This window comes from Equus quagga, chromosome 15 (genome assembly GCF_021613505.1).
Source record: "Equus quagga isolate Etosha38 chromosome 15, UCLA_HA_Equagga_1.0, whole genome shotgun sequence".
Lineage (NCBI taxonomy): Eukaryota > Metazoa > Chordata > Mammalia > Perissodactyla > Equidae > Equus > Equus quagga.
In genome coordinates this window covers 14,080,024-14,107,152 of record NC_060281.1, presented here as the reverse complement: position 1 = coordinate 14,107,152, position 27,129 = coordinate 14,080,024, and the positions used below count along the sequence as shown (strand labels likewise).

Here is a 27,129-nt window from a genome sequence, read left to right as displayed (position 1 = left end):
GCAGGTAGCTAAGCCAGCTAAACTAGGCCACATGAAAGATCAGAGGACCTTTTAGACATCTGACTCTGAGGCCAGTTCATGGGCTCTGTTTCCCACCCGCTTGATTTGAAGCTCCCAGCCTAGCCCAGCAGCAGAAGTGGACAGAACCGACTGACTGCCAACCTCTCTAAGACTGAGCATGAGAAGAGGTGGGACATTGGGCAGAGCAGGGAGTGGAGGGAACAAAAGAGTTTAAAGAGACCGAAGAAATGGGACAGGAGAGAGGAGGCGGAGAAAGATCCTAAAGAGGAGAGACGACTCTCCGGCCCATGCTTACTCAGGGTGCAGACCACTCGGGGTGCGAACGTTGATTTTAAGTCTTGGCGCTAGTTAGAGGAGCTGGTGCGCTAAGAGGAGCTGCTCTGGAATATTTATTCCCCTGAGTATTTTACCTTAGTTGTAATGTGCCACTGGAACCCAAAGTAAAGGATTGCTTCTACTGTCTTTTACACTTTCTGTGTGATTAAGTGACGAACAGTAAAACTGCTTGGTTATGGACTGTACCATCTCCTCCTTCCCTGTTGAGGGCTGCTAAGCAGGAGTTTCACCCATGTGTGCTCTACACACTAACCATTGTCATTCCCTGAAAGTTTCATGCTCCTCTGTGCCTCTGAGCTTTCACATCTGCTGTTCCCTCAGCCTTGAATGCTTCCTTCCCCTCTCGTCTGCTTATCCTCGTCCTTCATGGCTCACCCTGGAGCTTTTGCTGACCTTCCCCACTAAAAGGTGAGGTGCTGAGAGAGCTAGGTGCCCCTCTTCTGTTTTTCCATAACATCCAGTGCACCTCTCTTACAGCTCTTGTAACACTGCATTGTAATTATTTGTGTAAATATGTCTTCTCCACTAGATGGGAGGGTGAGGATCGCACCAAGTTTCTCTCTTTATCTTCAGGTCTTAGCAAAGTGCTCTTAGCACCCAGGTCATTTTCAATAAACATTTTCTAAGTAGATGAAGGAATTAATAATAGCATCCTGCATGTTGAATAACAGCCACATGTTGCTTTGTCCCCAGACTAGATCTTACTTAGTGTCCTCACAGCCTCCTACTAATGTACTTCCCCTCTGACCTAAACAATTTGCTGACCCCCTTGTCAGAAATGTAGACGGATCAGGGCTAACTGGATTTGTCTAAAGAGGAAGAGAGAAAGAGACTTAAAGCAGCGAGGCCTCATCTCGTTGTAAAGTTTACTGGATTCAATCTCAATAAAATTGGACCTGCTGGCACAGTCCTCTTCCAGCCCTCATGTAATAGAGGGGACACAGATGTCGAATGCTGCATTAAAGAGAAGTGTGGGTGGAAGGGAGACTGCTCAGATCTGAAGGAGCTAGTTGAAGGAGCCAGTCTTGCCCATTAGTGGCTGTTAAGAGAGGGGGCATTTTGTCTATTACACTCAGTGTCCCCTCCAAGAACCTCAGCTTCCTGGAATCTGAGCACATGGAGTCTGACCTCCCTGCCACCAGGTGCCCGCGGAACCACAGATGATGGAGGGGCTCTGACAGTTTATGGTTGCCTGGAGCAAGTTACTTCTTTTAACACCTATTTTAAAAAGAGAATAAAGATTCTTGTTTGTTGTTATGAGCTCAGCAGCACAAGGTGCTCACAAAGCACCCCACACATCACAATTGCTGTAATTAACTTCATTATGCTTTTGTCCTGTAATAATGTACCATTAATTACAGTCCATCAGAATTCTACTTAGGTACAGAATAATGCACAACAACCATTCATTTATGTATATGTTAAGGATATTTTGAAAAATTTTGAAAATTATAGAAAAGAAAATTAAGTTCTCTTGGAATATTCCTATCTAGAGATAACCATTATGAGTGTAGAACTTTCTCTTTTCTTTTTTTTGCAATGCATATATATCTTTTTTAAAGAATCAGGTCCCACTGTGTCTTACTGAGGCACAGAACTACAGGCTGTATCTTTCTCTTTGCTGTGTGGTCTCCGTGGTTTATGAAGACTGTACAGTATTCCATTTCACGTGTGGACCCTGGTTAATTTGGTCAGGTCTTAGTCATCATATCGCACCCCAGGGACTACTTGCTTTGTGAGCTTCCTGCTGGGACTTCTGGTTGGTGTTGCCAGGATTCCAAGGCTCTGATCGACGCCCCCGGGCTGCTAGGTAATTCTTGGAGGCTCTCGGGAACACTTGGGGAGAGGGACCCCATAAAGTTGGGTCTCCATGTCCCTGGATGTCCTCAAGGCTGGAAGATCCAGCCTGTGGTGGGAAGGGTAATCAGAGAAATTTAATTTAATTGGGAGGGAGAACAAAGGAGGAGAAGAATTTTACCTTAGTCTGAACTCTTCAGGATGCCCCTTCAGTAGGCTGAATTCCTGCAACTCAGTATACTTCAACTCAGTTTACTTCAGTTCAATTCAATTCAACCCTTAAAAAAAATCTGAGTGATCTATTTCTGTAGCACATTCTGCTGGGGACCTGGAATTACCCCATCTCATTCTTTTTCCTTCTCTCTGGCCCTCTCTCAGATGGGAAAGCATGCTTCTCCTCAATTGCTTTCTCTTGTCCTCATTTTTTCCACCCCTGGGGTATATTCTCTTCTGGTCCATTTCTAGATCATTCTACCATCCTAAAAGGGATCTAGAGTAAATGATTGTGGACTCCTGGGCTGATTGGATCCAAAATATGCTAATCATTCACATTATTTGGTTCATTCATTAGGCAGTCTTTTTTTTTTTTTGAGGAAGATTGGCCCTGAGCTAACATCCGTGCCCGTCTTCCTCTACTTTAAATGTGGGATGCCCACCACAGCATGGCCTGATAAGTGGTGCATGTGTCCACGTCCGGGATCTGAACCAGCCAACCCCAAGTCTCTGAAGCGGAGTGTGCGAACTTAACTGCTATGCCACTGGACTGGCCCCTAGGCAATCATTTTCAAGCATATACCACGTGCTAGGTCGAATGGGTATGGCAACCAACAGCATGGACACAAACCTTGCTCTCTAGGAGCTTACAGTCTAGTGGAGGAGCCAAGAAGTAAATAGGGAATTACAAAATGATATAATGGTGTAAGAAAGGTCAGCTCAAGGTATGATGTCTCATTAGACCAAGGGACAACTTTTATCAAACTTGTAACTTTAAATCTGGCCCAACATCCAGGTTCCTGGACTCATTCAGAGAGCTGCATATATGAACTACAGAGGACTCTAATTTATCTGCCCCAGTCTTGAGTTCTGGACTGGAGTACAGCCCAGGTCCCATCCATTCTGAGAGACCTTCCAGATGGTCACATGGACAGGTTGGTCCTGGCCCCCTAGCTAACCCCTATGCAGACTCGGTAAACGCCAGCTGAATTAAACTTGTCAATCTTCCATTGATTTTTTTTTCCTTTTTAAATCATTAAGACCCTGAAATCAGGCCAGGATCAAGCATGAATAATGCAATTGTTACTCATCTTGTCCAAGATCGCCATTTTCATCTTTCCAACCTATTTAAAGGAACTGAGAGCCAAGATAAGTCTCCTCTAGACAGACATCAACTAAAAAGCTATAGACAGAACACTCTGCCACTCCTGGGGCTTCTGACCCCAGCTGTTCAATGGAGGCTGGCCCGTGCCTTTGCTCTTTAGCCTACCTTAGATGATAGATGATGGACTGAAATGAGCTGTGAGGGGTTGTGCTCCCTAGCAACACACCAGCAGAGGGCAGGGGCCGGGGTGGGGGTGTGTGTGGCGAAGTCTAACGGTTCAAGCCTCAGTTTTCCGTCCCGGGTAAGTTCACATGGCTCTTCTTCTCTAGTCTCGAATCTGAGAAATTCCCCTCCAAAATTTTCCTTTAGAACACAGTCCAGATAGAATTGAAGTTGGGTAGACTGAAAAATGTTTACTTCTCAGCGTTTTTGACATCACTCTTTGAAGTTCAGTTCTTCTGATTTTCCCCATACTCAGGATCTGCCTATCCCCTCCTTCCCCCAGGATACAATGACCAAGAATCAGGAGCAAAGTGAACAGGAGAAACAGAATTGTCAGGACGTTTGAAGAGGGGGGCAATCAGGTTCGTTTACTTTGAGGTTTTTGAATTGCAAATTTTTACTGAAGAATAAGGAAAGGCCTCATGTTTTAATATGGACACTTTTATTTGCCCCTAAATTACTATGACCCAATTATATGCTGTATCCTCTAAATTTAGGTCTTGTTTAGGAATGGGTTAAAATGAACACTTATACACATCAAATGCTGGAATTTAGGAGTTCATATTATTTGATTAATAACAGAAAGGTTTCCTGGTCGGTCATTTTATCATTCATCCTTAGAGTTAGTTTGCCATCTGAAACTCGTCAACCAGGGACTAGGTACCTCAGAGAGCCCAACATCAAGTGAAGGCCACACAGCCTTAAATATGCCCAGGTTGACTGAGGGCCTGGGAGCAATTTCTGCATCTTGTCTCTCTTGCCTATATGTGTTAATTAGTTTGCTCCCTAAATTAATTACTTGTTCTTATTAAGAAGTAAAATAGAGAGCCAGACCTGATGGCCTAGTGGTTAAAGTTCATTGCTTTCTGCTTTGGCTGCCAGGTTTGTTTCCTGGTCCTGGAACCACAATACTTATCTGTCAGTAGCCATGCTGTGGCGGTGGCTCATATAGAAGAACTAGAAGGACTTACAATTAGAATATGTAACTATGCACTGGGGCTTTGGGGAGGGAGAAAAAAGAGGAAGATGGCAACAGATTTAGCTCAGGGTGAATCTTTCCCAGAAAATAAATAAATAAATAAATAAGAATCATTTCCATACTGTTGGAACTATTATAATCTTTTTGAAGCCTTCAGTGTGGGACCTCCTGTCTGTTACTGCATTTCTTTAAAAGAAATAAAATGGAAAAAAATCAAAAGGAATGACCCACTCCAGATGAAATCAAATTAGCCTTTAATAGATCCCTATCATTCCACCATTAAATGAGATAACATAGACACACAATATAAGAAAACTATTATTTTTATTTTTCATCCAATTCAACCACAGCTCATTAACATCCTGTGTGTGCAATTGGTGAAATTAGTGTCATGGCTGCTTTCCCAGTTGGCCAGATGGCAGGGGATCTAAACAGCAAAGCTAAGTATGGATGGTTATCTGACGATGGAATGTGATGAAATGGATGGATTTGACTTAAGGGTTAAAAATATAGATCTACAAGTTTCTCCAAATTCTTCCCCCGTAGCCCACTGAGATAGCACATCTTTTCTTCAAGTACAAAATATTGGAACAAGGATTCTATAAGCCATCACAGGAAGCCACTGCCTTTTTACTCAGATTTATCAAGTCCTCATTACATGAGTGCTTAATGTGTATTATTTTATTTAATCCCAGCGATAACTATATGAAGTGGGTGTGATTATTATTTCCTTTTTACAGATAAGGAGCTGAAGCACAGAAAGGTTAAGTAATTAACCTAAGTGGCTCTAATTGGTGGTCCTGGGGCTCAGTCTCAGGATGGTCTGACTTCCAAGCTCACACTTTTAACCACGGTGCAAAGTGCCTCTCCTTTTCTCTGCCAAGATGGTGAACAAGTTAGTGGGCCTCAGTCTTTCTGTAAGATGTAAAAGGAAAACAGTAGTGGCTGGGGCTTTCAAACAACTCTGTTTCTTGCATGAGTCTTCACAAGTAGCTCTTCTTTGAGGATAGACTAGTATAAACCAGCCTACCAGGATGTCCCAGGCAAATGGTTTAACTACATCACACATCCGTTTCTTCACGTTCCCCTAAGGCTAACGGTTCCAGCCCCTTTCCTGCTTCACATAAAATGTATGAAGTTTAGTGATATGATGTCATCACATGCAGTTTGAGCTTCTTGGAAAAAGGATGCTATGTAAACACAGTAGAAGTGATAGAAAAACAGTGTCAGTGTGGTATGTATACAACATAAAATGGACCAAATTATTTTGTTAGAGTTAGGGACAAAAATAGCTCCCTAATCTTGCATATCTATTTTTTAATCAGCTTGCATGTTGCCTGTGTCTGTGGCTTTCAAGGGCAACCTGAAAGGGAAATGTGTCTGATAGAGCATTGATTGGATTAGCTGTTGAGCCTTCTCCTTTTAGAGGAAATATTGCATTATCCAAGATCTTGCCTATTTCCAGCTTTTGGAAAAACCACAAGTCAAAATTTTGTTGCCAGATGAGAGTGTTATATGGAGGGAGGTTGGCTGTGAATTTCCATATACTAAAGGCCATCCTGACTGTCCTTTATGAAAGATCCAAGAACTTTTATTATGACTCAAAAATAGTAAGGTCACTTTAGGACTCTTTTTTTCCAGTTACCAAAACATCTCTCGTACTGCCCAAACCGAAGCAGGCCACTTTCATCTCAGAGCAGAAAATGGAAGAAGCTAGTGTGAGATCCAAGTAGTTTTAAAAGGCACGCAGGATGTGAAGGTACCTAACGCTACTGAACCGTACCTTCAAAAAATAGTTAAGGTGGTAAATTTTATATTATGCATATTTTACCACAGTTAAATTTTTTTAAAAGGTTAAGATGGTAAAATTTATGTCACGTGATTTTACCACACTTTAAAAAAAAAAGAAAAGCGAAAACCTCAAAGGATGAGAAACTACCAGTCTTGTCTAGTGGCTCTGTACAGCGCCACCTGTAAAGAGAGCTCCTCTCCCACAGATAAGAACACCTAACACCCATTACACTTCCTGATGCACTTTCACACCCGCCCCCTAGGTAAGTGTCTGGAGGAAAGGAACACTTACCATTTTCTTACTGTGACGTTGAGAAAGCGTTAAAGGACTCGTTGGTCTTTGTTTTAAGACAAGAGAACCCTTCTCCACACTCCAGGCAGAGGAACGCTCAGGGAGGAAAAAAACTGTAAGAATAATCAATGTGCATTTCACAGACTCATCAGCTCTTACCCAACAACTCACTTCAGTTAGATGGAGCCTGCGATTGGACCCTCATAGTTGCTGACCTGTAATTTTGTTTCTAGACAGGAAGACAAGGGACTTTTCACCTCCTCTCAATCAGCTCGGTTGCACAATTCTGATCTCGAGCTGAAAAATAAATGCCTGCTATATTGATGGCTCGCGTTTTTGTGAATATGGGAGAATTCTCTGACATCTTTGGGGTGAAGCAGAGATGGAGAGCGATGTGAGTCCAGGCTGCCCCGGGGAGAGAAGCCCAAGGCGTCCTGGCCTACATGCGCATCTACGTTATCCTCCGGGAAGCACAGGACGTCCTGATCTGATGCGACCTGACTCGGATCCAAAGTTATAGGACCACCCGATAACCAGACCCCACCTGCACTGATACCATTTTAACGACTTTTTTACATGATCTTTCCTTTGTTTGTAAAGAAATAACTCACATACCTATGTCTTATAAATTTAGCCCTACCCTCAACACATTGCAGCTCTTCACTGCCCATGGGTCCTGTCCCCATGCTATTCTCTGAATAAAAGAGCACTATTACCATACCTCGAGAATCCAAGAAATCTTTCTTTCGACTCCTCGGCTCACCGAGCCCGCGTCAGAGAAGACAGATGGGCCAGAGGCCTACTGTGACATTTCTACCAGTATCCACATGTGCTGGGCGGCTGATTCTGTGGGAAGAGCAGTGGCCCTGAAGACCAAGCTCCTGGCTCTTTCCTATCCCAACTCTGCTTCAGATCTGCCATTTAACTGCTCAGAGTCTAAACGTCTTCATTCATGGAACTAAAATAACCCCCACTGGATAACCCACTATCTTTGCTTCATGATCTTTTGCTGAGGATAAATAAAATAATGGATTTTAAAACGTTTTGAAAAATGAAAGCACTGTACACATGTGAGCTGTTGTTAGCATGTTACTGAAGCCAGTGGTATAATGGAAAAGTGCCGGGTATCAACAGACCCGAGCTGGGCCTGATGGTCTCAGAAAAGTAATGAAATGAATTAAATGAACCTCTTCCAGTAGCCTTGGTGCAGGCCATCTTCCTAGGCTCTGATCGGTTTCTATTCTTTCAGATAATGAAGATGGCTTTGTAACAGCAAAGCCAATTTGATTTGTTAATTGATGCTCCTACATCCTAAGTGTATTTTTCTCATGGTAAAATATAGACAGCGTCGTGGGTGGGGAGCAAGTCTACCAGCAGACATGGAATTCCTCTTCTCCCTACCTCTTGTATGTGTAGGTCATTGTTATCTAAGGACCAGCTAGGGTGCTGTGGTTGAGGAGACAGGGTGTAGACAGGGGTTCCTAGCATGTCTCTGTAAGAGGTGTGTTTGTGTGGCGCATAAGTACCGGGCGAGTCCTTCACGGGTGTATGTATCCAGGGGATGCGAAAGTGTGTGCGTCTGCAAGGGCCCTCCTTGGTGTTATAACCTGGTTTCACAGGCAGAATGACCCTGACTGCACAGATGCGAGTGGTGAGAGAAGGCCAGGCTTTCAATCAGTCTTGAGATGGAAGATGAAGTTTGCTGTTTTTCCCCTCCTGAAAGACTTGGGAAACGGCCCCTGGGGTGGGTTCTTGGAAAAAACAGGACAGCAGCTAACGTGTCTCTTTGTCTCTCAACCCCTCCGGCCTTGAGCCGCAGAGAGGGGGCCGCGCGGGTCTGAGCCCTGGGTGGAAGGAAGAGGCGTCAGACAACTTCCTCGGCGGCGGCGGCCCCGGCGACCGCGGGGGAGCGCGGCTCTGCGCATCCCGCCCCCGGGCCGGGAAGGGGCGGTGCCGGGCGGGGCCCGCCCCCAGGTCCCCTCCTCCCGGTCGCTCCCCGTTGCCGCGCCGGCCGCGGTCACAGCAGCCTGCGGGAAGCTCGGAACCGGGGCCCCGAGCCGGGCGCGGGCTGGCCGGGCTGGGCTGCACGCACGGGCTCGGCCGCCGCCCCTGCCGGTGAGTCCCGCCGCGGGAGGCGCGTGGAGGGGCGGGCGGGGGGTCAGGACCGCGATGTCGGGCAGCCCCGGGGCGCGAGCACACGGGGCGGGGATGTCAGGATCGCGATGCTGGGGAGACCCGGTGCCAGAGCACGGAGGGGCTTTCAGAATCGCGATGTGGAGGAGCCCGATCCGGGGGGCGGAGGCCAGTGCCCCGAGGCTGGGGACTCCCAGAACCGGAGTCCTGAGGGCGAGGCGGCGGGTCAGGACCGCGATGTTGGGGAGTCCCGGAGCCCCTGCCTGGAGGACTGAGGGGTCAGGACCGCGATGTTGGGAGCCCGAGCCCGGAGGGCGGGAGAGTCAGGACCGCGAAGCTGGGAAACTCCTGTGCGGGAGCCGGGGCCACGGACCGAGGGGTGTCCTGTGGGCATTCTTGGGGCGCCCTCCGCAGGGCGGAGGGGAACAGAACCCGGAGGGGAGTGCAGGGGAGAGGAAGCCCGAGGCGGGCGGGGCAGGAGGGGGAGCCCGAGAGACGGGAGCCCCGGAAAGGGTAGAGTGGGGCGAGGCGGGTGGTTTCTCAGGGGAGGGGTGGAGGGGGCTTCGAGGGGGCGGGCGCGGGACGGGGAGTCGTGCGGAGAGCCGGAGAGCGGCTGGTTGTGTTATGGAGGATAGGGGGTTGGAGGGGTGGAACGCCGCGGCCGGGGATCCGAGGTGGTTGGGTTGGTGGTGGGGTCTCGGGGACCATCTCGGCCAAGGGAACGCAGCCCCCTCGGTGGAATGAGGTCATGGACGCTTCGAGAAGGCACCCACCGAGAGAGCACGACGAGGCAACCCCAGACGGTGACGGGTGGGGACTCTGCACCCAGCGAGCTCGGGGAGTGATGGGAACTTGAGCGGGGAGACGCGGGAAGGGCGCCCCTTCCTGACCCGCGCGGGGACCTGAAGGCAGCGGGTCACCGCAGCATCCTGTGCAGCTGTGGGCCCTCGGGCACAGACCGGAAAGGGGGACACTCGCGGGCCCGGACGAGCTGTTTGTAGCACCCCATATTTCTGAGCTGGGTTAGCAGTGATTTTGCCCAGGGACCAGATGAGAAGAGTCTGGGCTTGAATAGTTATGAAGTGAGATTACAAATATACAGGTAAGATCTACCTGTGTGTGTGCCTTAGGCATAACTCATAATAAAGCTGTGTGTCATTTTTAGATTCACATATACTACTTGCTCCCCACCCTCCTGTGCTCTGTGAGAGGCTGTTTCTGAGGAGAAACTGGAGTAAAATCAGCAGTGCCCACGCACAAACACACACGCCCACAAATGCACAGCATTCCACAACCGAGTAAACAGGAGGAGCACTGTACAGGTTTGGGTGGTTGTGTTGGTGAGGGTCCCTTTACTGAAGTTAGTAGGAAGGTGGGCTGCCCTTGACTGCCCTCCTCAGATGTCCACATTCTGTACCCTCCCCTGAGCTATGCCCTTGACCAGGTGACTTGGCAGGGAGCTAGGCTGCTTAGGACCCCAGTGGATGGGTCTCCTAGTTTGTGTCTAAAGGTAAGCAAATGACCAGTGCAGTCTGTTGTTTTATTTTTTTTTCCTGTTGTTTGCCTTGGGTGCCTGGCTCCCTTTAATTAGTTAAATAATGTTGACACATTAACTTGTCCTATATGGTTAATTATGTATGGTAATTCGTTTAATTATTTGGTGTAACAGCTAGAGTGCAGGAAGGCCGAGGACCTGGGAATCCTATTCTGTGGATTTCTCCATTGGAAAGTTCCTGGGCTTTGGGGGGCAAAGGGAGAGAGATGCCCCCCACTCTCTTCCGTGCTCTGCATGTAGGTCCATCTTCGGACACACACGGAGACTGAACTTTCTGGGCAGATCAAGGACTGTGTTGGCAACTAGCTCATTTCTTTTCTTCATGAAAAGGAAATCTCTTCAGTAATTAGGCAAGTTAACGGGAAAGTGTTTTATTCGTTTCATGAGTATCATTTCAGGACAAGCCTTTTTTTCATTAAGGGGGTGGTCGGAACCTTGCACCAAAATCTGCATTATCATGATCGCAGCAGCACATTATTCACTTGGCCATAAAGCTAGCTGATTCTTCCAATTCTTTATCCAAAAGTTAAAATAAATATGCCAGTATTTGTACATTCAAATGAGTGTTTCTCCCCTTCAGAAGCCTCCTCTTGGCAAGCTGGGTACTAATTCTAGTGATGCTGTCATTGCTGAGAATAATTTTGGAGTTCCTGCTTTGGAGTTGCCTTCAGAGTTTGCAACGCATTTACTGAATTACCTCCTTGATGGCACACCTTCCTTAGCTGGGAAAAAGCCAAATAGTGTGTGGGGCTACCTTTGGCTTCTGAGGTGGGGAATTGAGGTTGCAATAGGAAGGATGCCCATTAGAGTAATGAAAGTCCTCTTGAAGGACTGGCAGCCTTAAAGGGGACGTCCAGTAAAGGTACGTGTACGTGGTTAGGATTGGAAAGTAATTGAGGTGCAGCTTTCATTTGGATGTTTATGCCCTGGTCTGTATGTCACAAAATTGGTCTTATCACCTTATTGTCATACGTTATGGCCTGTTGGGCTGGAGAAAATAAGCCTTTCTTTCCACCTTCCAGGTAGTATTTACCAGGCAGTTTCCATCACTGTGCATTTTACAGAAAACAAAACAAACAAAAGATTTGTTTTCTCACCAAAAAAGATACCCAGAAAGTCACTTAATCCGTATGTAGTGAATGCCTGGCACTTGAGTTTTTATGTGAAAGGATCTATCTAGAGGCGAGGGGAAGAGAATGAGTGCTGAAAATCCACTTCAGTTTTGGGATTCCATGACACACAGTGTGAAAAATTAACTTAAGATATCCCTTTTCTTCCGCTGTTTGCCTGAATTCCCAATTTTTTTTCAGGTTATCTAACATAAAGCTTTGTACAACCATCGCTTGAATCTTGATCTAGCTGCGATCCTGGGCAAGTTATTCCATCTCTTTTGGTCTCAGTTTTCTTACCTTAAAATGAAGATGCTAATGAGTAGGTACTCATGGGGTTAGGATGAAGATTAAATAAGATTTATGCATGTAGAACACTGAGTTCAGTGCCTGATACATAGTAAGTGCCTAACACTCTCTAGCTATTTTGTTATTAATATTGTTCATTGATAGTTTCATGTTAAGATTCCTTTGAAGCCATGTACAAATTTATCATTTCCCAGGTAATGCTATTCTCTTTGGCTGGGCTTGGTGAATAAATATGTGAATGAGAACATTTTGCTTTTACTCTCTGGCCTCTTAGCAGTTCTTCAGGAGTGACCTTAACAACAACTGTAGCTAGCTACTTTATTTTGAATTCAGATGTTTTTAAAAATGAGCATTCCTGTTTTGATCGTGTATTAGGTATAATGATTTGGTGAAAGTCTGAAAGAAAAAGATTTAATAGCTTCTCCTGTAACTTTTTTTCCTTGATCCAATAAAATATTCTAATGAAATAGCTACAGTTCTCATGGCCTGTATTGAAAGGGGTGATTCTGGTGGACGTTTATTTGTTTCAGTTAAACTTGAGTTTTGCTCAGCTTTGTTTTTTAAATGACAGGGAAGAATCACCTGGCACTAGGCTCTCAGCTCTTTCATAAATATTGACATTAATTTTTTTCCGATTTGTGAAATTTATTAAAATATGTAAATTAGGAAGATACAAAAATGTGAGAATATAATTTTTTCTTATTTTTAATCAATTAGGCATTGCTATGAAATAGATGTTTCATGAAATGTTCGACATTAGTGAGAGTTCTCTGTGTTTTAGGCAAGTTTGTGCAGGAGGTAGAGAGGGGTCCAAGGAATAGATTTGTCTTCCAGAAGTTCACACAAGGTGCTCTCAGGATGATGCATTGGCAAAAGTTTTTTCTCCTAATGGCTCATGGGGCTAAGGATTAATATGAATTTGCCTCCATGTTCTTTTCCCTCAATTTCTTGGAGAAGGGTAAATATATAGATCGCTCAATAATGTTCGTGTTTTTGAGATGGATTAACTCTTTCAGGATTAGGTCCCTCTGTGCACCCGGATGCCATGTAAGGAGATAAGGGCTATCAAAGTACCTGTAAATTGGAAGTGATACTAAACTGTAGGATAGGAGGTATCATTGCTGTTGTACCGTATTTTCCGGGAGTGTTCTGATGGTCACCTCCATGACAGTGTTTCTTCTCACTCTATCTGCCTTCTGAGTAGTGGATTATGTACTTATAAAAGTACCAGGACACAGTACAGCATGGTGGGTCAGACTAGAGCAGTGGTTCTTAATGGAGAAGGGGGCATTTTGCACCCGCTCAGGATATTTGACAATTCTGGAGACATTTTTGATTGTCACAGCTAGAGAGGGAGTGATGTTACTGGCATCTAATGGATAGAGGCCAGAGATGCTACTAAGCTCTGTATAATGCATAGGACAGCCTCTCAAAACAAGGAATTATCCGGCCCCAAATGTCAGGAGTGCTGAGAAATCCTGGTCTAGAGCATGGGATCTGGAGTGAGGATCAGCCAGCATTCGCATCCTGGCACGACCCTGGCTGAGTTTCTTAGACCTGAGATTCTATAATAAAATGCATGTCTGAAGAGAGTGAGATTGTGGACTTCAGTGAGGTAGAGTATATAAAGTGCTTAGCACACAGAAGTTGCCTGGTAATTGGTAACTCTTGGTATTATGGCCGGTTAGTAAATCCAGGGGCTGTACTTCAAACAGATAGTGTTGGTTTTTAACCCATTGTGTACAGGACCAGTCTAGATTTCTTGATCCCATCCAGGTGTCCCAGAGTAGGGCAAGGACATAGCCTGATGACCTCCAGCATCCGTGGTTCCTTCTGCATTCTGGCCCAGATTCTGCCCTGGTCCTGCTAGGCAGCTAACTGTGGGCTGCAGATCCCTCCAACCAGGTGACCAAGGCAGTCCCCCAGACCTCTCTTGTATAAAGCAGAGATGAACGGAGGATGGAGGAACTTTCTGTTTAATCTGGATACATCAGGAAGGAGGAGATGGCCAGGCCAGGAAGCCCCCTGGCACTGAGCTTATCTCCAGGCTCTCCTTGGACCCCTGTCCGTGCGTGATCAGAGCTTCCTCTGCTGCTTGAGCAGGCAGTGAAGTCTGCCAGTTTCCCTTTGCTTTTCCTTCGCCCCTCCTACTCAAGCAAAGAGTTCTTGTAGGCATCCCTTCACTTTTAACAAAATCCTCCGAAACCACTCCAGTTTTTGCTCTGAAGGGGTTTCCGGCCATCTGGGAGGAGAAGGGGGCCCTCCTGTAAAGCCTGGGCTTTGATCTTCCTGCCTCTCTGTGTTTTCCTTATGCCCACTGGGGCCACAGGAGTGAGTAATCCACTCAGAGTAACCAGCAGACCTTCAACGGGGTGGGGGGCCAGCATTCTGGGTGCAGTGTTTAGTAGATTGGGATGTAAATAACACAGTGGTTTTCCAGCTGTGAGCTAGGAACCATTAGTTCCATGGATCTCAGTCCTGGCCGGACAATAGCATCACATGGAGCTGTCTAAGAATGCTGATGTCCTGGCCCCGCCCCAAACCATTGATTCAGAATCTCGGTAGGTAGGGCCTGGGCATCAGATTTTTAAATGCTCCTCAGATTATTCTGATGCCTGGTGAGACCTGAGCGTCAGGACCATGACTTGCAAAATTCATGACTTCATTAAAAAAAAAAAAAGAAAAGTAAAAAAAGAGAACCAAATATCAAAGTAATATAAGTATCATTTTGTTAAGCTTTTGTTTTAGTGATGAATATATGCCTGTCTGCAATGTAAAATATATTTCTTCTAATGGACTGCAGTCAAAAAATTTTGAAAAACACTGTTTTAGAGCCTTAAAGTTATTTAGTTAATATTGACAAATTTACCTCCTTCAACATTTCTGTGCAAACATCTGCTGGACCGATTTCAAAGGGCTTTTATTTACTTTGTCAAATTCAACTTTTACAACCATCCTATGAGTGTAGAACGCAGATATCGTCATGTATTTTTTTACAGATGAAGGACACTTGGAGTTGGAGAGGGGTAAGAAATTTGTTAAACTTGCGATGAGAAAATGGCGAAAACAGGGACTCCAACCCAGGGCTTCTGATTACTGTACAGGGCTCTGTCTAGCACATCTGTCTGTCTCTTGTGATTAGCAGACCCTCTGAGAAAGGAAGTGCAACTAGAGCAGGAGTCTGGCTTCAGCATTGTGAAAATAACAACTGTTGACTAAGCACTTGCTACTGTTAGGAAGTGTATTGTACCACCTCATGCAATTCTCCGAACAATCCTAGGAGACAGGTACTATTAACCCCATTTCAGTAATGTGGAAACTGAGGCACAGAGAGGTTGTGACTTGCCCAAGGAGCAGAGCTGGGCCTGGAAAGCAAGGCCAAATTCTCTATTTGTGCTCCCTATTGCCCCAGTACTAGTTTGTTGGCATGTCTCTAGCTTCTACACTCCTGTCTCTGGGGCCAGTTTAAGTAGCGGGAAAATGGCCCCACGTCTTAGTCTGCTCAGGCTGCCGTAACAAAATACCATAGATGGGACGGCTTAAACAACAGACATTTATTTCTCACAGTCTGGAGACTGAGAAGTCCAAGATCAAGGTGCCGGCAGATTCAGTTCCTGGTGAGGGCCCTCTTCCTGGTTGAGAGAGCGAGCGAGTGAGAGAGAGAAAGCCTGAGAGAGAAAGAGAGTGTGTGCTCTCTCTCTCTTCCTCTACTTATAAGGGCACTAAACCCATCATGGGACCCAGCCCTAATGACCTCATCTAAACCTAGTTACTTCCCAAAAGTTCCACATTCCAGTACCATCACACTGGAGGTTACGACTTCAACATACGAATTGGAAGGGGGATACAGACATTCAGTCCGTAACACTCTAGTACTTGTGGCTTCTGCTCAGCTTTCCTCGTGTGTGTGGGTGGAACCCTCCGTGTCCCAGCGAGAAGGGAGGAAAGCCCTCTCTGCTGCCCAGACCCCATCCGAGCTGTTTGTGATGCTTACTGCCGCGAACAGCTGAAATCCGTGGTGTGACTTAGGGAGTCCTGGCTGAGAAGGAACCTGAACACTAACCCTTATGGAGTAAGATCTTGATGGACTTCTCAGTGGTCTGGCAATAAAATTATATCTTGTTCATTCATTCATTCACCAAATATTAAGGGCTGGGGTCTGTACTAAATACTGGGAATAGATTGATGAGCAAAAATGCAATCCTTGCCCTTGTGGAATTTACAGTTTGGAGGTAAGTTTTTGAGATGACACTCTGCTTCAAAGATGGGTGGGGAAAGTGTTTATCGTGGCTTTCTGATACCTGTGCACAGGGCTGAAATCGCCAGGCTAATGCAAAGCTCAGGCCATGTATAAATAGGAGGGGGCTGGTTGGCTACCACCTCAGAAGCTTGCAGTGGAAAAGTTAGTCTTCACGTTATCCCACATGACATTCAGAAACCCCACTTCCCCAAAGGTGGGGGACCGCTGTCTGCTCTGAGTCAGTGGGCTGGATGATCGGGGTGAGTTAAGCCTGGGGCTTATGGAAGACTTTTCTTCTCTGCCTGTCTGGGAGAGTACAAGCTTCCAAGCTGTCTAGATAGCTAATAAACTTTCCCTAGTTTCTTAGGTGAGGAACGTTCAATATCACAACAGTATTTGTTGAATGAGTGGATTAAGAATAATTATGACGAGTGTTAATATATAATAGAGGAAATGGGAGACTTCAGGATTTCAAGACGAGCAAACCCAGAGAAGAGCCAAGGCTAGCTCTCCCCCGTTCCAGGCTGAGCCGACTCCTGAGTTTAACCAATGCCCTGTTCCTAGGACTGTAAGAATTTGAGGGAGATTGGAGCGAGGGTTATTGACTTAAGAGGTTTTTGTTGGTCTTGAGACAGCTAGCATTAAGGGCAGTAACATTTATCCTTGTAGGGTGATGTAGTTCAAGATTAAGAAAAGCAAGGATGAAAGATGTTTTCATCGGTAGCTTGAAACTCTATTTGTCCCATCCTCAGCACGTGCTCTTTGGAGTCTAAGAGAATCCCCAAGAGGTTAAAGATAAGTCTACAGTCTGGAAACCGGAAGAGGGCTACACTTACCCAAACCAATTGTAGATGGAATTAAAATACACATACCCTGCTGAATACTGCCCGTAGATCATACTTTTGTGAGAAATGAAACTTTTTCTTGGTCAAAACTATCTTCTCATTTTCTTTTTAGATGCATTCTAAAGAGGATTGGTAAAGTTGTATAAAATATGGAAGAAAAGGGAGGATCATGTAAAATCAATGTTGGCGTGAAATGGCTCTTGAATTAGAAAATTTGTATTCTCCCTGGTGTATGTGACTGCCCAAAGAATTTATTCCAGGAATCTCATCTTAGCTTCTTTACTCCTGCACTTAAGCAAGATAAAGACATTAATATTATTGTCTTGAGTTGCCAGGAACCTGGAGCACTTTAGAAAGTGGAATTAGCCCGTTTCGTTCATGGGCTACTGCCGATGCTGGAATTGGCTGCAGTACTAGAATCTCGTCCAGACGGGTTCAGGTAAAGCTCCAAGAATGTCAGTGAAACTGGGCAGCATTTCAGGAAGGCAGAAACTGATTCATCAAATCTTGGTTTGGTGAAGAGATTCAGGTTAATTCATGAAGTGCTGTAGGTATTTCTTGAATTGCATGGCCTTTTTTTCCTCTCTCTCTCTTTAAAACATCCTGAATGATAACTAGTTGTTTAGGGCATACATCCCCAGAAGTAATGCCACCATCTGAGTGTCCGCTGTCAATTCACAGGGTCCTTGACAATTTCTCTCTCATCTGGGATGTTCATATTTTAGATCTTTGCAGCCACAGAGTCATTCTGACAGAGGAGCACTTGAGAGAAAGAAGGAGAAAAAGCAAATAGATGTTCTGATGGTGTGAGTGGAATCCTCCCAGAGCAGCAGAGGAGGGGTTCAAATGCTAAATCTGTCAGTTCATCAACAGGGACTTTTCGGCCACTTTATAAGTGCTTAACCCTGGGCTGGATACTTGGAGGGGTACAAGAGAAGCAGAAGCATGGTTTTTGGGCTTAAGGAGCCTATAATACATTCAAAGCATCAAATTTTTCTCACATGAAAGAGAGAGAAGTCCTTAGACATTAAGTGCTGGGCTGTGAAGCAATGGTAGTAGGTTGTGCCACTCGGCTTAGAAAAGGGAAAGTCAGTGTGACTCGTACAGTCGGAGTATAATTCAGGAGCAACAACCCAAGTGAGAGCTGGGGTAACATTTAGATTGAGAGGTGGGTGTTTCTGATGGGATAAACAGCACAGAGGGCCACGTCGGAACAGTATATGTGTATGTGAGGCCTGAGGAAATCGCTTCATCTTTCTTCACTGTTCTTCATATCACGTGGCACCACTTCACATCTTACATGTTTATTTGTTTATACTCTGTCTTCTGCACTGGGTCACAGGGCTCAGCTACAGAGGGAATAGATAGGGCAGGATTTCAGATCTAGGTTCCTTTTTGCAGTTGGGTGTTTGGAGAAAGGAAGAAGGAAATGAAATCATTCATTAAAAAAGATTTTTCAAGGGTGTGCTCTGTGCTTGGCACCGTTCTAGGTGTCGGAGATCCAGAGATGAACAAGATCCCTCCTCTCGTGTAACATATGTTCTCTTGGGGGGAGACAGACAATAAACAAGTAAATCAGGAAATAGATAATTTTGGGTAGTGAAAATGCTATGAAGAGGGGCCAGTCTGGTGGCTTAGTGGTTAAGTTCATGCCCTTTGCTTCAGGCAGCCCAGAGTTTGCAGGTTCAGATCCTGGGCGTAGACCTATATACCATTCATCAAAACCATGCTGTGGCGGCATCCCATATACAAAATGGAGGAAGATTGGCACAGATATCAGCTTAGAGCCAATCTTCCTCAAAAAAAAAAAAAATGCTATGAAGAAAAATAAATCAGGATGGGGGAAAGAGAGCTGGTTTTAGGTAAGGTTAGGAATAAGGATGAGGGGGCCAGCACCATGGCCAAGTGGTTAAGTTCACGCACTCTGCTTTGGCAGCCCAGGGTTTCGCTGCTTTGGATCCTGGGCGCGGAAAGATAAAAAAATCTTAAAAAGAAAAAAAGAGAGAGAGAAAATAAAGAATAAGGATGAGATAAAGATTTTAGGTTCACTCTGAACTTCCCTGGAGAAGCCTCATTGCCACTGGATTACCCTACAGTCTGTGCCAGTGGGGTCCCACTTTGTTATTCACATTCATGTCACCCATTGACACCCCCCCCCCACAGTGTATATACAGTGGGCATTCAGCAAGCATTTCATGATAGTGATAAAATGGCCTTGCTAGACTTGAATTGGACCACATTTTTCTTCTTACTTTTTACTTTTTATAATTTTTCTGTTTAAAAGACACTGTCACAAAACATGTATGAAAGGAGAGAGGGAAGAATCCCGTAGGAAAGAACACGTAGGTATTGACAGCAGCAACCTAGTTATCTGTACAGGAGCTCTGGAGGACAAGATTGAGTGCACCAGCATCAAAATTTTGTCACGTGAAAGAGAAAGAAAATATTAAACCGTTTATAATTATGTGGCTGTGAAAGTTCTCGTGGCCTGGAGAAACACTGTGTCTAAATATATTAACCAGATTCCAAAGGAGGTAATGATGCATCCATGTGTACATAAAGGCACATAAGATATAAAGTGGCTACCGTGTATTGAGCAATTACTCTGTGCCAGGCCTTGTGCACTGCACTTTATTTGCATTATCTCTATTCCCTGAAACAACCTTAGGAGGGAGATATCCCGGTTTCCCAATGAGAAAACAGAGATGAAGTGGCTAGCCCAAGGCCGTTAGAGTCAGTAAGTGGCAGAGCTGGGATGGCGGATTCCTTGTTTGTGAGAGGGCGTGGAGCAGACGAGTTTGGGTTTAGTTAAGGGCTTCCTTAGAGTGCGTATCTAGCCTGGAATTTGGCCAGGGTGGGGTGTTCTGTCTGTCCAGCTCATCACCCTATCTAAGGGATTCCAGAAGCTAGGATTTTCTGGGACTGACTGAATTTATATATGCGGTTCCCTGAACCTACTGGAGGCATAGACTCTGGTGGCAGAGGACAGGATGTAGAGATGGTGTCGATGTGCATTGAGCATTTTTTCATTATTTCACATGCCTATAAAAGTGGTATGTGTGCGTCAGAGAGCTACTCAAGCTGTTAAAACTTGGAAATGCTTTGCTTTCCTCTGGGTGATAGCAGCTTGGTTTGGAGTCACCTGCCAGCTCCTCTAAAGCTGACTTGAAACTCTGACTTGTGATGATGTGTATCTGAGTAAAAGGTATGGGGTAGTGAATATTTAGTGGATATGGTTGATTCAGTAAACTTTCAAAGCACAGAGTACTAAAAATAATCAATTTAAAACACGTTTGATGGTGAAGAGCTGAGGCAATAATGCATGGCCTGGAGTGACAGTGAAGCTCTCGGTGGGTGCCCTTTCTCCCCTATTGCTGGCCCCGGAACCTACTCATGTTTCTAGAGGGGCAGGCTGCTCTCACAGTGCCTCTTTGACCTAGAAACAATGTCTTCAAGACCCTCTCTGAGCTATCACAGTTTACATTTCTTGAGCACATGTTGTGTGCTAACAATTTTACCCGTATTATCTTCTCTCTGTCTTGAACTTTCTATTATAGGAAATTTCAAACAGGCGGAGGTGGACAGGGTGGTATAATAAGCCCCCACATGCCCATGCCCCAACTTCAACATTATTAACTCATGGCCAGCTTCTTTGTGTATATCTTACCTCCAGAGGATTCTGAAGCAAATCCAGAAATCATATCATTATTTGTGCGCATTTCAGAATGTATTTCTAAAAGATAAGGACTCTTTTATTATAATGCTTTAAACGTCACAACAACCCTATTAGTCAGGTACCATTATACCTTTCTTTTATAAATGAAGACAATGAGACACAAGGAGATTAAATTACTTGCCAAGGTCACCTAACTTGTAAGTGGCAGAGTCAGGCTTCAGACCCAGTTGCCTGACTCCAGAGCCCGTCCTTTTAACCCCATGCTGCGTGGCTGCCACTAGATCTCTCTGCTGTGGCTGATGCTACACCGTGGAACTGGATCCTGGGAGTAGCAGAGCAAACTCCCAGGGACATGACTATTGATTTCTGTGGATTCAGCTGGCCGACCGTTGCTGTAAATTGAGTCTGTTTACGTTCACAGGGACAGAATGGCTGTGCAAGGCTTGGAATTGTCATCTCCAGGAATGAAAGGACCTGCCTGAAATATTAGTGGATTCTATTTGGGCAGAGAAACTGATAAAGCACCATTATTGTAATAGTGTTTGAAATGTCAGAGAAACCCACAAGGAAAAGGACTTGACAGGAAATGTGATTGTCATTGGGCCGTGGCTGCCCAGGGAAGTAAAAGGTTTCTTTTAAAATGAATTTTCCTTTGGTTTTCTCTCTTGGCAGAAGGAGTCAGCGTCTTCCCACTGAGTCTTTTCAGTTTGTTTCCAGCACAGCTAATTGCGTTTATTTGTCTCTGGAATCACATGGCTGCCTCCTCTCCCTTGCCTTTTCTTAAGGTCTCTTGCCTGCTGTGTACTATGATTACTGCCAAAAATGTTCTCCTCACCTGGGAGCCAGTTGGCTGACAACACAGAGTAGATATTGGGAGGCCAACTCTGTCTCTCCAGAGAGCTGCCCTGGCCCCTGGCGTCCCCGCCCACCTCAGGGGAGAGGGAGAGAGAGTATAAAGCTGGTATGAAAGGAACCATGTTGCCTTGTATACGCCCACTTGGCCAATCAGTGTTAAGAACAGAGCAGAAAGCAAGTGAATACTATTGGCTGATTGATCAAGAGAGCTTTGCTGGTTCAAAGTCAAGAAATTGACTCTCCATTTCTCCTATCAAAACAAACATCACATTGGCTTTTTCTGCTGAATACTTTCCTTCGTCTTTGGGATCCCTGACATTGACTTGATTCTCATACCTCGGCTTCTTTGCCTTCCCCCATCCCCATGCGGTCCCATCACAGAAGCCAGGTAACTGCTGGAGAACTGTCCAGCTCCTTCTTAACCCTCTCACCTGTGGGGCACCAAAAGGTGGTACTTGTCAAGGTGCAGTTGAGGAAGAGCTTAGAAATTCCACCTTTGGCTCCCTCTGGGACCTCAACTGGTGTCCTTTTCAAGGAATACTTTTTTAAAAAATATTTGTTGTGGCAAGTGTTTTGAAATAGATTTTTATGACTGAAGCACTTCAACTTTTAAAAAAAGTCAAGTAAGGACAACAGTGGACTGCAAGTCGCTTAGCTCTCATAGTAGAGTGTGCTCAGGGATGACAGATGTGTGCTCTGTGCCGCGGCTCCCTCCTGAGCCTGGTCTCCCTCAGGAGCCTGTGGCAGACACCGTAAATTGATCTCAGCGGCTCCCCTCCGAGCTCCACCCAGGCCTGGAATGCCTCTCAGTCCTGGACTCCGGGAAGTGCTACCAACAGGGCTGGCACAGGGGTGAAATCTATTTGTCGTTTCCTGAGTCCGTGGTCCTTAGGCCTCTTCCCACACTGAAGCCCCGGAACCTTTCTGCCAGCAGTCACATTTGGTCACTAACAGCGAGAGACCAGCGCTCCTCTTTCCCCAAGAAGCAGATCAGAGGGCGGGGAAATGTTACCACCGGAGAATGCTGAATGCTCTCTGGAAAGCAGATGACAGGGGAAAATGTTTTAAGTGCTCATAGTTCATGGAGGACACGGGGATCGTGACTCTCCCTTTTCAACCCATCGTGGGTCCTTCAGTGGGTTAGTAGATTGGTTAGTCAGTAAGACTAATTAAAGTCATTCTTTGTGTGGGAGAAATGGAATGCTGAATGCTCAAGGGGAATATAAAGGAAATGGAAGCCCAGAGCCTGTCCGTAAGGAGTTCCTAATCTGGTGTAGCAGTTGTATTAAGCTGAGTTTAGATTTAGGGTCGTTTAATGAGGTGCGAGAGCAAGAAACTTAGTGCCTAGTTGTAATTCACTCACTCTCAGCTGACCAACAGTTCTCTTTACTTTTGAAGAAATTTGGAGGGTATTAAGCTAACACCTATGAGGCAACAGGACTTCCTTGACAGATGTTTTAAGTATTCATGACCATATTACAGATAATGTACTGAGCTGTAGGAATGGCTTAGGCTGGTCTGTGGTCACCAGAAATCATGAACGCCTGACCAGCTGTGCAGGCAGAAGCTGCGCGGGCTGCTCTGGGCCTGGCTGTCTCCAGGAAGATTGACAGAGGGCTGCCATCTGGGTGGTGAAGATCAGGCTGTGTATGCACGCGTGTGGTTTTGTCTTGTTGTTTTAATCAACAGCACATTCTTTTGCAAGAAAAACCAAGGCTCATTTTGGAATGCTTTTGCTTTAACAGCAAGGACCAACAGAGGCCCTTTTCCATTTCAGAAGTCTCAGCTGGATATTGGAGGTAGTGGAGGGGAGAGGAGGGGAAAATCCATGCAGGTCCAAACATTAGATTGGCCAAGTATTTTTTAAAAATCAGGTTAAATTTAGAGCCCCCCTCCCTTAAGCGTGTACTCATATCTAGTACTGCTTGTCTAAAAATCATACTTAAGCTGAAATTGCTTCTGGTTTGTGATTATTCTTTACTTTCTCCATCTTTTTTTGGGTGTCATAGAAAAAAAGGGCCAGAAAACACCATTTGCTGTTGTGATTTGGGAATGTCCGAAGTAATTGAATTCTCCAGAGGGAGGAGTGGCCAGTGAGGCTGAAATGGCCAGCTGGGGAATAATTGCAACTTTTCAGTAGATACTGCAGTCCTTTGTTGAAGGCAGCACTGGGGTGATGGTAAGGAAACTGCAAGCAGTGACCTTGAATTTTCTGGTAACAATGAGTGCTTGTCTCTTCTCAGGACCATATGATCTGCAGGAATAGCTTCTGGCTGGTACTGCATCTTTTGTTTTCTAAAGGCACCCTGGGGACTTTAAAATGCACCCTTTGGGTTAAAATCATCTTATTTAAAAGCATCTTACTTGAGTTCGCTTGATGGTAAACTTATATAATGGTGGCTATTAGACGCTGAATAAGTTTGGAAGTGACACTTTCTGGACCCGCACCCATGTTGTCTTCTGCTTGTAATTACATTCCTTTTTTTTTTTTTTCCAGCGTTAATTCGGAAATCTCAGTTTGTTGGCCTTTATTATTCTCAGTTTACAGATGGCACTGCCGGTGCCAGAAGGATGGTGGTTTATTTTTAAGTTTGTGATTCATTTAATTTGATGAGAGTAGGATTTGGGCCTTCTGCCTTCCAGTTCACTTTGCCTCCAAGATCAATACAACGTCAAAGAAGAAAAAGTTGTCCATTTTTAAATGGTATTTATAATGGATGTGCCTTGTTGATATTAATGACAGTGTCTCTACTTCGACTTAGTTTTAGTTAATCAAAGACTTTAGTTAAACTGCTTTTTCACTGGCTTATTCCACTTTGTAGAAAAAACATCAAAACACAGGAAAATAAAGTTCTATTAAAAAAGTTCTAAGAACAACTCTCCGGTAAGGGCCTAGGCTCACCATAGACACTGTCCGGTCTTCTCGATCATTGGTACCTCCATTATCCAAGCTGCATGATGATTACAGGTATCCAGAGATGAAGGACCTGTACAGTTCTGAATTGTCAAAATGATATTCACGAGTGAAAGTGATCTAATACGTTTTAGAATGATTTTCAATAAATGAGGTTGAAACAGAAGGCGTCTCCTGAATAGTGTGGAATTTCAGCTCATGGCCTCTGGGGCAAGACTCCCTGGGTACAGATTCTGGCTCCACCACTTCCTGGCTGGGTGACCTTGGCCAAGGAACTTAGCCTGTTTCCTCACCTGTGTTGCGTTTCTTAGGATTGTGAGGAATTTAAGTTAATAACATGCAAGGAACGTGGATCTGTTCCCAGCATAGAATAAATGCTCAATATATGTGAGTCATTATAATAATTATTATTGGCCACTGGATGAGAAGAGTCCCAGGTTCAGATGAGGGAAAAATATGTCCCTGGTGTCTGGCTTGAGCACCTGGGTGCAGCCATTTACTGAGATGGGAAGAAGGAGCATGGGAGAGAAGCAGGTTTATTCCGGAAGCTCCCATCTCTTGGTCGAGTTCATTTTGAGATATCTTGGTTACAGCTGAGCAGAGATATCAAATGGGCATTGGATGTTCTCCATGCCAGATAATAACTACGCTTTCTGTGGACTGTAGCTTGTCTCGTTGGTTTACTTATGGATTTCTTATGACCTCTCCAAAAAACTGAATCTCATATGTTTCAGAATTTCCATTGGAATAATACTGAACATAGTAGTGGCACATAGTAGACACTAAGCAACTATTTGTAAAGGGATAATTGTTTTCGAAAGGTCCTAAGTAACTTGGGTAAAGGCAATGTGTGTGTATGTGTATGTTTACATTCCTTGGAATGTAATTCCAATTCCTTGGAAAGGAATGTAAAGGCCAGTATACTTTCAGTGTGTCTGTCTACCACCCATTCGTTTATTCATTCTCATAATGAATGTTTACTGAGCATTTACTATATACCAAGTACTGTTCTAGGTGCAAGGATACAGCAGTGGACGAAATAGACAAAGATCCCTCTGCTAGTGGGGCTTATATCCTGGGCCAGCAGTGTGACTAGGGAAGACAGACACTATACATAATAAAAAAAATAATATATTAACATCACACCCATTAGGATGGCTACAATAAAAAAAAAAAAAAAACTCCAGAAAATGACAAGTGTTGACAAGGATGGAGAGAAATTGGAACTCTTGCACACTGTTGGCAGGAATGTAAAATGGTGCAGCTGCTATAGAAAACAGTATGGCAGTTCATCAAAAAATTTAAAAATAGAATGACCAATGATCCAGCAACTCTTCTTCTGAGTGCAGACCCATACGAATTGAAAGCAGGGTCTTGAAGAGATACTTGTACCCCTATGTTCATAGCAGTGTTATTCATAATAGCCAAAAAGTGGAAGCAACCCAGGTGTCCATCAGCAGAGGACTGGATAAACAAAATGCAGTGTATGCATACAATGGAATAGGATTCAGCTTTCCAAAGGAAGGGAGTTCTGACACCTGCTACAACATGGATGATCCTGGAGGACATTGTGCTAAGTGAAATAAGCTAGTCACAAAAGGACAAATGCTGTATGATTCCACTTATATGAGATACCTAGAGTAGTCAAATTCATAGGGACAGAAAGTAGTAGGCTGTTTGCCAGGGGTTGGAGGAAGTGAGGAATGGGGTGGTGGTGTTTAATGGGTACAGAGTTTTAGTTTTGCAAAGATGAGGAGTTCTGGAGATTCTTTGCTCAATGATGTGAATGTACTTAATACTACCGAGCTGTACTTTTAAAAATGGTGGAGATGGTAAATTTTATGTAAGGTGTATTCCACCATAATTTTTTTGAAGTGTGAGAAATAAAATAATATGTTAAATCACAGAGTGAAAAGTACTACAGAAAACAAAAAACGTTGAGGAGAGTAAGGGGGCTCTGGCGTGCTGGGGAGGGTGCAAATGCAATATTCAATCAATAGGGCAGTGGCGAAGGTGAGATTTGAGCAAGACCTGGAAGGAGTTCCTTGTCTCTTGGCTGCCGTCATAATGATTGTCTGAATCTTCCAGGGCCCGCAGCAGGTGTGTGGCCATGCCGAGACAATGATCAAGTAGTGTGTATCAGTAAAGTTTACATTGTTGGCTGCTGAGTCAGAGACTGGGCCGTGGGCATTTCACTTCAGAAAAACAATCCAGGCCGTCAGGTAGCGCTTGCACAGATTATAGTCAGATGTGAGCTGAGACTTGAGGTTCTGTTACAGTAAAGAGAAATGGTTGTCCTTATACGTGGCCCTTTCTAAAATAAACTGTACCTTAGCGATAACAATCAGGAGTTTGATTTTTCAGTTACTCGTAAATTTGCAGGTTGTTGTTTAGGCCATTTCCAATGTAAGTTTGAAACTCCTTCATATTCTCTCTGTGGTGGGTCATATGGTAGGGAATGGTGAGCTGCTTATAAAAATCCAGTGATCTGGACAAGATTTTTTACTAATTTATGAGGCTGGGATAAACAGGGATCAGCTTGCTATCATTTAAGCCAATACTTTGTACTCATGAAAAACTTGAAAGAAGTTTGCAGCACTGGGTTCTTGAACTGATTTTTCCATATCTGATTTTTTACCCTTTTCCATGTCTAATAAAAAAGATGTATAACGAGCATGAATCTCTACTTTGGAATCACGAAGAAGTCCCTGTCCATCCCCCACCCCCACCCACTGAA

The 27,129-nt window shown here is 44.7% G+C and overlaps 1 protein-coding gene across 2 annotated transcripts in view; it reads left to right on the top strand.

Moving 5' to 3' along the window:
• Positions 1 to 8,774: 8,774 nt before the first annotated feature.
• The window catches only part of PAQR8 (progestin and adipoQ receptor family member 8), a 38,879-nt gene continuing 20,524 nt past the window's right edge, over positions 8,775 to 27,129 (top strand). The window contains exon 1 of one of the 2 annotated variants that reach the window (XM_046638853.1): positions 8,775 to 8,871. The gene's annotated coding sequence lies outside the window, so the exon portion shown is untranslated. Of the gene's footprint in view, positions 8,872 to 23,624; positions 23,658 to 27,129 lie in introns of those variants that run through there. The other variant, XM_046638854.1, reaches the window with a different exon arrangement.